Source organism: Sinohyriopsis cumingii, chromosome 8 (genome assembly GCF_028554795.1).
Source record: "Sinohyriopsis cumingii isolate HCF-2022 chromosome 8, ASM2855479v2, whole genome shotgun sequence".
NCBI lineage: Eukaryota > Metazoa > Mollusca > Bivalvia > Unionida > Unionidae > Sinohyriopsis > Sinohyriopsis cumingii.
The window spans coordinates 47,258,598-47,270,993 of NC_142968.1; the positions used below are offsets into that span (position 1 = coordinate 47,258,598).

The 12,396-nt window shown below is 36.2% G+C and overlaps 1 protein-coding gene across 3 annotated transcripts in view; it reads left to right on the forward strand.

Annotated features, from left to right (window-relative positions):
• Window positions 1-12,396, forward strand: part of LOC149793429 (beta-1,3-galactosyl-O-glycosyl-glycoprotein beta-1,6-N-acetylglucosaminyltransferase-like) — a 99,264-nt gene that overhangs the window by 31,218 nt on the left and 55,650 nt on the right. Inside the window, exon 2 of one of the 3 annotated variants that reach the window (XM_089967411.1) lies at window positions 1,159-1,320. The exons of 1 other annotated variant lie outside the window; for it this stretch is intronic. The gene's annotated coding sequence lies outside the window, so the exon portion shown is untranslated. The remainder of the gene's footprint in view (window positions 1-1,158; window positions 1,321-12,396) is intronic. One more of the 3 variants, XM_089967412.1, reaches the window with a different exon arrangement.

A 12,396-nucleotide genomic window follows, 5' to 3' on the forward strand; every position in this document is an offset into this window, starting at 1 on the left:
ATACAAAATAAACTTATGTGATAAGTTGGTGATATACGCCAATTCAATTATGACGGGCCAGTTCATTTGTGACGGCAGAACAGAGTCTATGTTGTTTGTTCTACTGATTAGTCATATCAAAATGGACAAATCGAGAGCTGCTGGCACATAATGGGCCGGCAGATCTGGGTCTGTGCAGTTTTGCAGTCAGACTCGTCTTATAAGCGAGTACATACGGTAAGTTCCAGTTTAAATGTAATTGATATATAGTGAATAAACTCCCTGTTATGGATCCCTACTGTATATGAAAACCCTCATTACAAGTGGGGCTACAAATCGCCAAACATTTGCTTTAGATCAGAAATCTTCACGGATGACTATTATCTGAACCAATGGTTGTGGAACTAAACGCAGCATTGGACCAGAAATATGTCGCTGTCTTATTCTGACTGGGTTTTAAAACGGGCCATTTTGATCGCAGTCAATGATGTATTAATTAAGCACAGGTTACAGATAACAGGTAGATCACGAAACGGCCTATCAGACGTGATGTGATTTGTGATTTTTATTTTTAACGTAGCTTTAACAATTTTTCAGTCATATCGCTACGATGTCTGCAATGTGGCAGTTTATAGTAATGTCTAGCATTGGGGCATCATGCCGCAGACATGTAGCATGATGTCCCACCCAGTCACATTATCCTGACATCAGGCTGACCAGTCCTAACTTCTTAATGCTGAACGCCAAGCAAGGCAGCTGTAATGCACCATTTTTGTGAGTCTCTGGTATGACGCGCTCGGGGATCGAACCCACGACCTCCCGCATCAGAGGCGGACGCTCTAGCCACTAGGCCACCGGAGCGGTCGGCCTATCAGACAATGGTTACAAGATTGTCTGCCTTCTGATCTATGGGGAGATCACTATATTTGACCCAGTCCGACACTTAAAAGAAACATTAGAATTTTAAAACGCTGTAACCATTAATAAATTTTAGCATGTAAAAGTACTATGAAATTGGCTTGATTTAAATTAAAGTTCGAACTTCGTGCACTTTGCTTCCATTCGACACACTTACAGCTCATTGCTTATCATATTCTTATTTTGCTATAGAATTACCTCCAAAAATGCCGCAATGCAAAACAGTTTCCAATAATTCAGGATCATGTATATCTATTTCAGAACGAACGGTTTTACATACTGGATAACATTTCTCCCTTTAGGAGCCTCACGTTTGCTCTGCTCTACAGAGTCGCGTTAATGACCGTAGAGCAGTCGGCTGCTGAATCCGCAGCCACTTTGAGAAGAGGAGGAACTGTGGAACCAAACTGACATAGCGGCGTGGTAAGTAAAATTTCATTTCTGTACATAGGTCAGTATGCAGATAAACTAATACCAGAGGTAGCGTATGAGAGCTTCGTTTTGAAAAACAATCTGAAGAGAATAAGGAAGATTATAATTATTTACGCGTCAGTGCTAAAGTGCTGCGTGTTATCAGCTGTAGACCAGAACTGTAGCCTTGGTTTGCACGCATGGTATAAGATGATGCATATCCCCACCCCCTTTGAGAAGAAAAGCCTTTGGTCAATACACATATGAACAGTTTCAAAATGCGCACGCGTACACTGTAGAGTTACGCAAGAGTTGTTGTTCATGAACTGCGAATTTAAAAAAATCCCATTACCGTGTGCTGTTAAGCTTTAACTCCAGGAAGTCAAGTCATATTTGACTAGTCAAATAAATACAAAAAATAATATATCCTGTTTTGCATTGCAGCATATTCTGGAGGTAACTGCTACAGCAGAATAAGAATAGGATAAACAGTTGCAGACAGTAAATAATTGCTTAATAATTTAGACTCGATATATGCACCATTCCAATAACATAAAGTAATATATGGTGTTCATTGATAGTCTGCACATGTATATATATATATATATATATATATATATATATATATATATATATATATATATATATACGGTTTTTTTTGTCAGCCCGTTTTGTCTGCCCGTTTCGTCTGGATGTATGTACTATTTAACATACGGATGGAGTGGATGGTGTATGTTAAATTCAACGCATATCTTTCTTTCTCTTTCTCTGTCTGGATGTTTGTATGGATGGACGGATGGCTGTATGGAAGCATGGACGTTTCATTGCTTGCGATTTGCATACAAGTTGTACACGTACCATATAGGTCTAATATACAGTATTCGAGTGACTATAGGTAAACGTTCCAAAATGACTGCATCTGGCTATACAACCGTATCAAAGTAAACTAGTCGATTCGAAAAATGACAAGAGGGCAGAACTAGCCTTCAAAAAGACGATTCAAAAAGCAAACTGAACGGAACCGCATATGCTGGCGCATAATGCTTTGGTAGATCTGGATTTGTGCAGCTTGTTAAGAAGGATATTGCAATACACACCGGTTTCGTCCTTCTATCTATCCGTCTGTCCGTAACTCTGACCCGTCACAAATGAATTGGCGTAAATCACCAGACTTATCACATAGGTTTCTTGTGGATAAGCCACATTTAGGGTCACTGTCGTGTGGTAACTGAAAGGGGGTCAGTGTTAATTATACGACACTTGCAATTTCAGCAGCATTTAGAACACACACACACGTACGTACATATATATATATATATATATATATATATATATATATATATATATATATATATATATATATATAGTTTGAGCAAGGTGAACGCACGATAATCCATAAAAAATTAAGTTTTGCAAAGCATCATTTTGAATCTTTTCAGTGAAGGCATTTCTGTGAGTAATGAACTTTTCCGAAATTTGATTTAAGCACACAGAGAGAGAGAGAGAGAGAGAGAGAGAGAGAGAGAGAGATTCGTGTAAAACCTACAAAACGGGGACATATGATTTTTACCATCAAACTTGGGAGATTTTTATTTTAACAAACTATGGGCGATTAAGATCTATTTTACGATGCATGTGATATATACATGTCATTGTAATTGATTTGTGGCTGATTTCCGAGAAACACTGTATCAGTATCTTTACCATCAGAACGGGGACACACACATATACACTGTGTTAGAAATGATACAATCAAGTTTTGGACATTCAATAAGCATGTATTTTGATTCTAAATAGAAATCATTCAATCTAAATACTACAGTAATCTCACCTCATGTATATAGTTCCCATCCATATTAACAAACTAAATTGAAATTGTCATGTTGAATGTTTACAATTTGATTGTTGTATATATAAGTGAAAATGTACCTCCAGAAGTTTGAAGAAATTGTCAGAATTGTGTGAAAAGACAGAGAATGTGCCCCATTTTGTAAAATGAAATAATCAAAGATCTGCATGCCAGTCTTCAGTTAAAATAATTTTATTGGCAAAAATACGGTTTAGGATTTAAAATGTCCCACAAAATAACACACTTATAACTTTATTGTGCAAAAAATTAGCCACTTTAGTGCAAACACCTTCAATAATAAGCAAATGCATGATAAGATCTATTCGATATGAAACACACCAACAAAAAAAAATTCTTCATGTGTGTGATGTTTAGTTTTAGTGAGCTCAGTCAGAGCCGCCAAATAGTCCCTATTAAAATCGAATTGTGTGGATTGATTGTGTGACTCCATGTGTATTATATATGATTGAGAATGTTAACTCGTACAGTGGAATGATTGAGAAGGGACTGTCCTGTTATCCGGAGACGTCTTTTATTCTTGCTATGATGGTAAATATGGTGTCGAGTTACAGGCTAAATGAGGTTTAAAATCATCATTTGACTGTGTTAAGGTAGCGTAGGAAAACTAGTTCATGGTATTTGGTGTTTTGAGTTGTGACTTGTATTTTACAGTAGTTAAGTACCGGTGCTACCTTACGGAAATATATTAAGGAGAAACAATGCATTTGTGAGGTTGGCAGGCAATTTGAAGTTGTGATGTAAATGTGTAGTTGTGATATTGGTGGTCATGCATTAATTAGAGGAAAATTATTATAGTTTGTTTCCTTCGTTCACTTAAAGAGATCCTTTGATGTAATATTATTACTGTTCTGCCTTTCGCTTAGTGGAGAACCCAGTTATTAAGTTTAAGTTGCGTATTTGTGGTCATTGATTGATTAGAGAAAATTTGTTTGACGACTGTTATCATCGGGTCCTTAGAACTAGGGGTAAACAAGGGACTTACAGCCAGAAATAAATCAAGCTAGCAAGAAGGCAGAGAGAGAGAGAGAGAGAGAGAGAGAGAGAGAGAGAGACAGACAGACAGACATATAGACATAAAGTAAGTAGCCAAGAGAGAGAGAGAGAGAGAGATTAATAAAAGGTACTGACTAAAGGAGGAACGAATGAGACATATTTGATAATGTAATTCCGAGTCAAACACAATGTATCTGTTTTGTTTCACATTAGTTTTACTTCAGCCAGTATGCACATTTAAGATAATCGAGAAACACTAAATATGAGTATCAAAACGTTTATTTTCAGCGTCGTGACCGATGTCATATACAAATGCGTACAAATTTTTTTATTTTTATTTCTTATTGTCTCAAGCTTAACTTGTCGGATTTAACTCTGATGCAGGTAATTGGAGGAAAGAAATGGTATTATGTTTTGGTTACCATGTAGACTGTTCGTTATTATGCTTCTAAGCACATCTGAATGAACTAAATCTGTGATGATATTTTCCAGTGTATTTCATATCCAAATTTAAATGGTTCAGAGTTAAACAGAAGATAAAATATACAAGCACAGATGAACGGCTAGAATCTCTTGCCCATCGTAAAAACCATGCATAATATCTGCATGAAATATTTTATTCAGTTTTCTTGTGTTCCCGATCTAATATCGATCTAATATGGCGAAATGTATTATGAACGTTGGACTACCCATTAATAAACATGTGTATCGATATTGCTGTGCTAAAAAAGAAAATATCTCGTACATATTTGTCTGTGATTACATAAATGATTACAATCCTGTTAGGTCTTCTTGATGCCATCTTCAGTGAGTAAACCGGAAGCAAAGTGCGCAAGCCGACAGCAAAAGAAAGTATGACGTTGACGCACTACAGATCTTCAGATTTGATACAGCGAAAACTTGTTCATAAACTCTGGTTTATCCGGACGTTATTCATTAACACTGTTACTAGTCTATGCTCTTAAAATAAGTAACAGAAAAGAGTGAAAGGCAGCAAGCTTTGTAAAATTTAACAAATATATTTGTTTCCCTAGAATACAAAGTGAAAATGAGACAAAACAACTGACATTATTGCGAATTAAATCCCAAAATAATCCAAGTATTACAGACACAAGTCCTAGTAATTTAAAGTCCTGAATAAAATTCAATAAAAGTTAAAAAAAATCCCAAAACTAAAGTCGATGACGTGTCTGTGGTAACTATTAAAGTGTTGTTGTGTGTCAATAGTCTTTTGTTAAATCATAGACATATAATTCCAGGTTTGAATATACTATAAATTCTAGTGAATGTCTCTATCCAGAGAACATAATTACTTGAATTCAGTAACTTAAACAACAACAAAATCCAGTCTAAATCTAGTGGTCACAACATACAATATACTACTTGAATGTGCTAGATGTTAAAGCACAAATGACCAATTCCTTACAATCACAAGATCATACTTCTCTGCTTGACCTCGGGTCACAGTTAGCATTTCAAAAAAGAAACATTACCAAATGGACAATAATCTTCTAGAATGATCCTGATGTTTACAAAATCAAAACCATAAACTGTAAAATTCACATACGAAAGTCAAAAATCCGTGCCCAAATAAACATATTTATTTCTTCTATTAATAAAGATCCTGATATTAAGCCCATACACATGGAGATTAATTTAGCTATGTATTAGTTGTTTACATACAATGAAATAAAAACAATCAATAAGGTTAAGCAGAAATGAACTCTGTTTTGGATAGGCTCAAGTCCAGCATACAATGTTACATTACAATAGCTTGTAATGAATTTTTCTTTTTAACAAAACTAACAAACAAACAATTCAGTTAAATATGCGTACCATCTCTCCCACAAGAACTCAGATGAACAATGTTCAAATGTACTTTCCATCTTTTGATACAATGTCGATCAGATTAGAGTGGACACATATGACATAAGACATATATTGCATGTATATGTTACAATTACAGTCTGCGTAGATAGTTTGGTAGATATAGGTAGATAGGCAGGCAGGCAGACAGACAGACAGACAGACAGATAGATAGATAGATAGATAGATAGATAGATAGAGGAACGGCCTTAGCAAACGAGGGGCCCGATTTGGATCATTTTGGCGGGGCCCCCTTGATTTACGCGCGGGGCCCCCATGTGATGATGGCATCTGGGAATACACTTTTACACAAGTTTTATAATATATTCAACTTTAAATTTTCTTCCGTCGCCTCAAATGTAATTTCTCTCTATAAATAATTTTTTTATATTTTTAAATTACTAACGCGTAGGGCCGCTGTGAGTTTGGGCCCGATTAGGTCAAATCGGTCTAATCGGCCTAAGGCAGGCCCTGGATAAATAATCAGTATTCAAGTTCCGGCCTCTTTTGTATTTGACTATTCATAATGTAACACAGATTGATTCTGGATATTTTGATTACGAGCCTTTTTGGAAGCTAATCATTTTGACTGTCAGTTTCCTTTTTTAATGCTTAAAAATTAAAACAATACTGTGGAGAAAATTATATATGAGAACACGTTCTTCTCTTTTAATATAGATTTGTTTTTAAAAGAAAATTACAGTTTCAGATTTTGTTTTCTTTTTAGGCTTAAAGTAAGTTGGTATTAATTGTAATTCTCGGAAAGGCGTTTGGAAAGATGGTTTTAGGATTCACAAGGCCGTACGATTTTCGTTTAGACGTCTTGGTGGAAAAGGTCCGAGATATTACTAATGTGACATCCTGAGTAATTGGACTGACTTGTGACACCTACCCCAATCGCCGTCAGCTGCATATGAAAACAAAAAGGACATTGGTACACTTAAGCAGTACAAAGTATTAGCTTTGATGTTCTACCCTGTCCCCGTCCAGTTTTTAATGAACACTAAGGAATATTACAGATTAAATGCATGTACGTTTCAATCCATTATTCGTTTACTATGATTTGGACATACAGATGTAGTTCTTTTAAATGCAGTCTATATTTGTATATGCAAACCTAACTCTATTCCTAGATCCTGCTTATTAGACATTTGTATCAACTATGACGATTCCACTGGCAGTCAGTTATTACACATACGCAATACCTTCTGTAAAGTTTTGTACGAGGGTAAAGAGATGAGAGCTGTCTTTTGGGACATTAGTAAGGCGTTTGGGAGAATTTTGCACATTGATAGTTCACACGGTCTTTTTCATGTCTTCTCTTCGGTCGAAAGTTATCTTGAAAATAAGATAACAAATGGTGATTGTTGCCGTAAGACAGTTTGACTGGATACCTATCTGGGACATCATTACAAGCCAAGATTGGCTTGGACTCCGGTCTCTTGCTAAATAAAGTATAAATAACATTCAGTCTCTAAAAACATTAATAAGTAAATAACTTAAAGAGGCAATATCTAAAAACTTATTAAAAACATAACGTAGGAGGTACACCCTAAACACCTCGACTAGATATACAATAATAACCTTTAACATCTCTCTTCACACATGATTTCTACTAACAACCTCTATAAACAGCATAGAACAAACACCCATTCTTAGAACAGTTTGAAGAAAGAAAATAAAATTTTAAAAAAAATTATTATTAAAAAAACCGGCAAGAAACACCAGGCAAATGCAACAAGAAACCAGCGATGTGAAGCAACCAGGACCGTTCCCGAGCTCTACTTCCTACTAATGACAGCCAAACATTCAACTGTAAGGGACCTTTATGGACCCACAGATTGAGGCCAAATTAGCAGGGTTCCTTGAACCCATAAAAGCCTGGGGGAGGTGGCACCATTCCCTTCCCTGGGAACAATTAGCAGGCTGCGGTGCAGTCAGAAAAAGTGGCACACAACGATGCGCATAATCTCTGGAACAATACGTCATACTCCTATACTATGGCTGCCGGTACTCAGCAACATACCTCCTCCACATCTGCGGCGCCAGGAAGCTACCACAAAAGTGTTGGCTAAGGTCTATCCAGTGAGAAACTTACACTGTATATGGACATCATCTCACATCCAACAGTCCGCTCAAGACGCCCAATTGGGTTAGGTTCGTTGCTGGAGGATATGACAGCTAGTTCGGCATGGAGTGTCGAGTGGTCTTTAACAGATGTTGTAAACCCACTCCCTCGTAGCTGAGCCATCTGTCCGCCCTCCTGGCTTTAATCTTCCACGTCATCTGTTGACCACACTGAACCGCTTTCGGAAAAGATAGGGTTATTGTGCAGTCAGCCTTGTCCGATGGGTCCATGTCACTAGTTCTTGTTGTTGTGGAGCTCCTCAGACCATGTCACACATTGTGAACAACTGTCCACTGACAAATTTCCCCTGTTGACTGCAGGCTCTGCATCTTGCTGATGATGACATTGTCAAATGGCTGAGCACGCACTGCACACGATACTACTACTACTACTTATAATAATAATGATAATAATAATAATAATAATAATAATAATAATAATAATAATAATAATAGTAATAATAATAATAATAATAATAATAATAATAATGATAATAATAATAATAATAATCAGATTATCGTGTGACCTTGTGAGATTTCCAATATACGAGAATCTGGCAAAAATGCATCATCGATCACTGTACCAGTAAGAGACGCTTCGGTTACAATGTGTAAAAACGAAACTTCAAGACATTGCCCATTTACCATATGGGTCAATGACATATTTGATTTTCCTGAATTATTTAATTACAGGATACTGGAAAGATTCGCAATTTTCAAGAGGTAGAAATATCTCGTGGTAATAATTCTGGATGTTTATCTCCATTGAAGGCATTAAGTATATATTGAACAAACTCACCTTGAATTCGCCAGCGTACTAGCTGACGGATATACCCACGGTAAGATTAATATTTTCCATTAAACCTGCATTCAGTTAGAGTTTCTTTTTATGACTACTAGCTTACGGATATACCCACGGTAAGATATAACCACGGTAAGATTAATATTTTACATTAAACGTACATTCATTTAGAGTTTCTTTTTATGATTTATTTTAATAGCTGACTGTTCTGAGAGTGAATTTCTGGCAGATCAATAAAGATACGTTCATGCACTTAAATCTGGTTTCACAAGCTGCAATCGATCTTTAGTTATGCTTTAATTGGCATTGCGGATGGTGTCGATAATGTGTCTAAAAATATATGATTGTAAACGGCCTAAAAATGGATAGAGAAAGAAAGTACCTATTACATAAAATGTATCGCCTTCATGTGGTTCCTCCTCCGTTAATGCAGATCTCTGTTCTTGCGCTCCGCTATAAAGATATGTTCTCCGGTTTTTTGTTGTAGTTGTTTGGTTGGGGATTGCTGTTTTGGTGATGGTGGTAGTGGTGGAGGGGGGTTTCTTTCAAATGTGCAGTTATTTTGATCTGGGTTTTTTATGTCACCAAATTTTAATACTGGGGTCGTACTAGATTCAGTTTGTAAAATATTTTTGCGGACATGAGTTTCGATCCATCACCCTATAGTTTAGAAAACCAACGATTATACCACAGTGTTCATTCAGTCAATTACTATTATTGTACTGTTTAGTCCATGTGAAGATCGATTTTCTTAGTCTTCTTACTTTTCTCTATTTTCGTACAGACGAATTAATTTTCTCAGCTATTTTTGATTTGTCGATCTGTTTTGTTTTTGTATCTCCTTGCATATGAAATTGTTTTCTCATCTATGAATATTTGTGATGTTAGTAAAATACTGTTTAATCTGTACAGTATTAAGGAAAGTGGTCTTTGTATATAAATTCCTTCATATCAATCTATTTTCATGAGAGCGGTTTAGAAAATGTTCTGTGACAGGTTATATCACATGGTTATTTGTGTACTTCTTACTAAGGTCTCGACCGTTTAAGGTACAGTTTCAGCATCGTCTTTCTGAAAATCCACTAGTTCACTAAAGGACTTCTTATGATATCTAGTTATTCGTAAATAAATATGGTGCCGATCTGATATTCACTAATACCACCATGGTAGCCATCTAAAAATATCGTTATCACAGTTCCACCTACAGAGAATGTCATATTGATGTGGAGTTTTCCCCAGAAGACATCTTATGAGGTATAGTTGGTCTTACACGAAAATGGTGTCAATCTGACATAAAATATGTCCAGCACATGATACCTAATTTTGTCGTAAACGAAAATGGCGTCAATCTGACATAAAATATGTACAGCACATGATACCTAATTTTGTCGTAAACGAAAATGGTGTCAATCTGACATAAAATATGTCCAGCACATGATACCTAATTTGTCGTAAACGAAAATGGTGTCAATCTGACATAAAATATGTCCAGCACATGATACCTAATTTTGTCGTAAACGAAAATGGTGTCAATCTGACATAAAATATGTCCAGCACATGATACCTAATTTTGTCGTAAACGAAAATGGTGTCAATCTGACATAAAATATGTCCAGCACATGATACCTAATTTTGTCGTAAACGAAAATGGTGTCAATCTGACATAAAATATGTCCAGCACATGATACCTAATTTTGTCGTAAACGAAAATGGTGTCAATCTGACATAAAATATGTCCAGCACATGATACCTAATTTTGTCGTAAACGAAAATGGTGTCAATCTGACATAAAATATGTCCAGCACATGATACCTAATTTTGTCGTAAACGAAAATGGTGTCAATCTGACATAAAATATGTCCAGCACATGATACCTAATTTGTCGTAAACGAAAATGTTGTCAATCTGACATAAAATATGTCCAGCACATGATACCTAATTTTGTCGTAAACGAAAATGGTGTCAATCTGACATAAAATATGTCAGCACATGATACCTAATTTGTCGTAAACGAAAATGGTGTCAATCTGACATAAAATATGTCCAGCACATGATACCTAATTTTGTCGTAAACGAAAATGGTGTCAATCTGACATAAAATATGTCCAGCACATGATACCTAATTTGTCGTAAACGAAAATGGTTTCAATCTGACATAAAATATGTCCAGCACATGATACCTAATTTTGTCGTAAACGAAAATGGTGTCAATCTGACATAAAATATGTCAGCACATGATACCTAATTTGTCGTAAACGAAAATGGTGTCAATCTGACATAAAATATGTCCAGCACATGATACCTAATTTTGTCGTAAACGAAAATGGTGTCAATCTGGCATAAAATATGTCCAGCACATGATACCTAATTTTGTCGTAAACGAAAATGGTGTCAATCTGACATAAAATATGTCAGCACATGATATCTAATTTGTCGTAAACGAAAATGGTGTCAATCTGACATAAAATATGTCCAGCACATGATACCTAATTTTGTCGTAAACGAAAATGGTGTCAATCTGACATAAAATATGTCCAGCACATGATACCTAATTTGTCATAAACGAAAATGGTGTCAATCTGACATACATGTGATATCGCTACTACTCCTGAATGGATGATCATATCAAGTCGTATGGAAGTTTTACTGGAAGCAGAGGCGTAGCTGATGGGGGGGGGGGGCAGGTGGGTACATATGTCCCCGGGCGCCAAGGTACAGGGGCGCCAAAATGAGGCTTACAGTGCTACATTATAATAAGTAAACAAGGGTAATATTCAAAAATGTGATTAAACGGGGAGGGGGCTGGGGCGCCAATTTTATAGTTCGTCCCCGGGCGCAAAATAGTATAGCTACGCCTCTGACTGGAAGACTTCTTATGATATATAGTTGTCCTTAGATGAACAAGGTGCCTATATGACATCCAGTATGGCCGTTTCACCTGCAATCTTGCTGCTCTTCCAGAATGAAAAGTCATATATTGACAATATTGTTATCTCTACTCCTCCCACATAGATGGCTATATCAAAATTAGGTTTTCACCTATAGACTTGTTATGACACCTAGTTGGTTCTGAATGAAAATAGTGCCAGTCATCTAATACGGCTGCTATGACAACTGTCTTAAACTCTTGTCAATACTTAACCTTCATGGATGATCGTTAAATCATATGATACCGGGTTTTCACCAAAAGACATTTAATGATACCTAATTTGTTCTAAACGAGAATGGTGTCAATCTGATATACAATGTGTCCACCACATGATACCTAATTTGTCGCAAACGAACATGGTGTGAATCTGACATAAAATATCTCCAACACATGATACCTAATTTGTCGTAAACGAAAATGGTGTCAATCTGACATACAGTGTGTCCACCAACTTGATACCTAATTTGTCATAAATGCAAATGGTGTCAATCTAACATACAA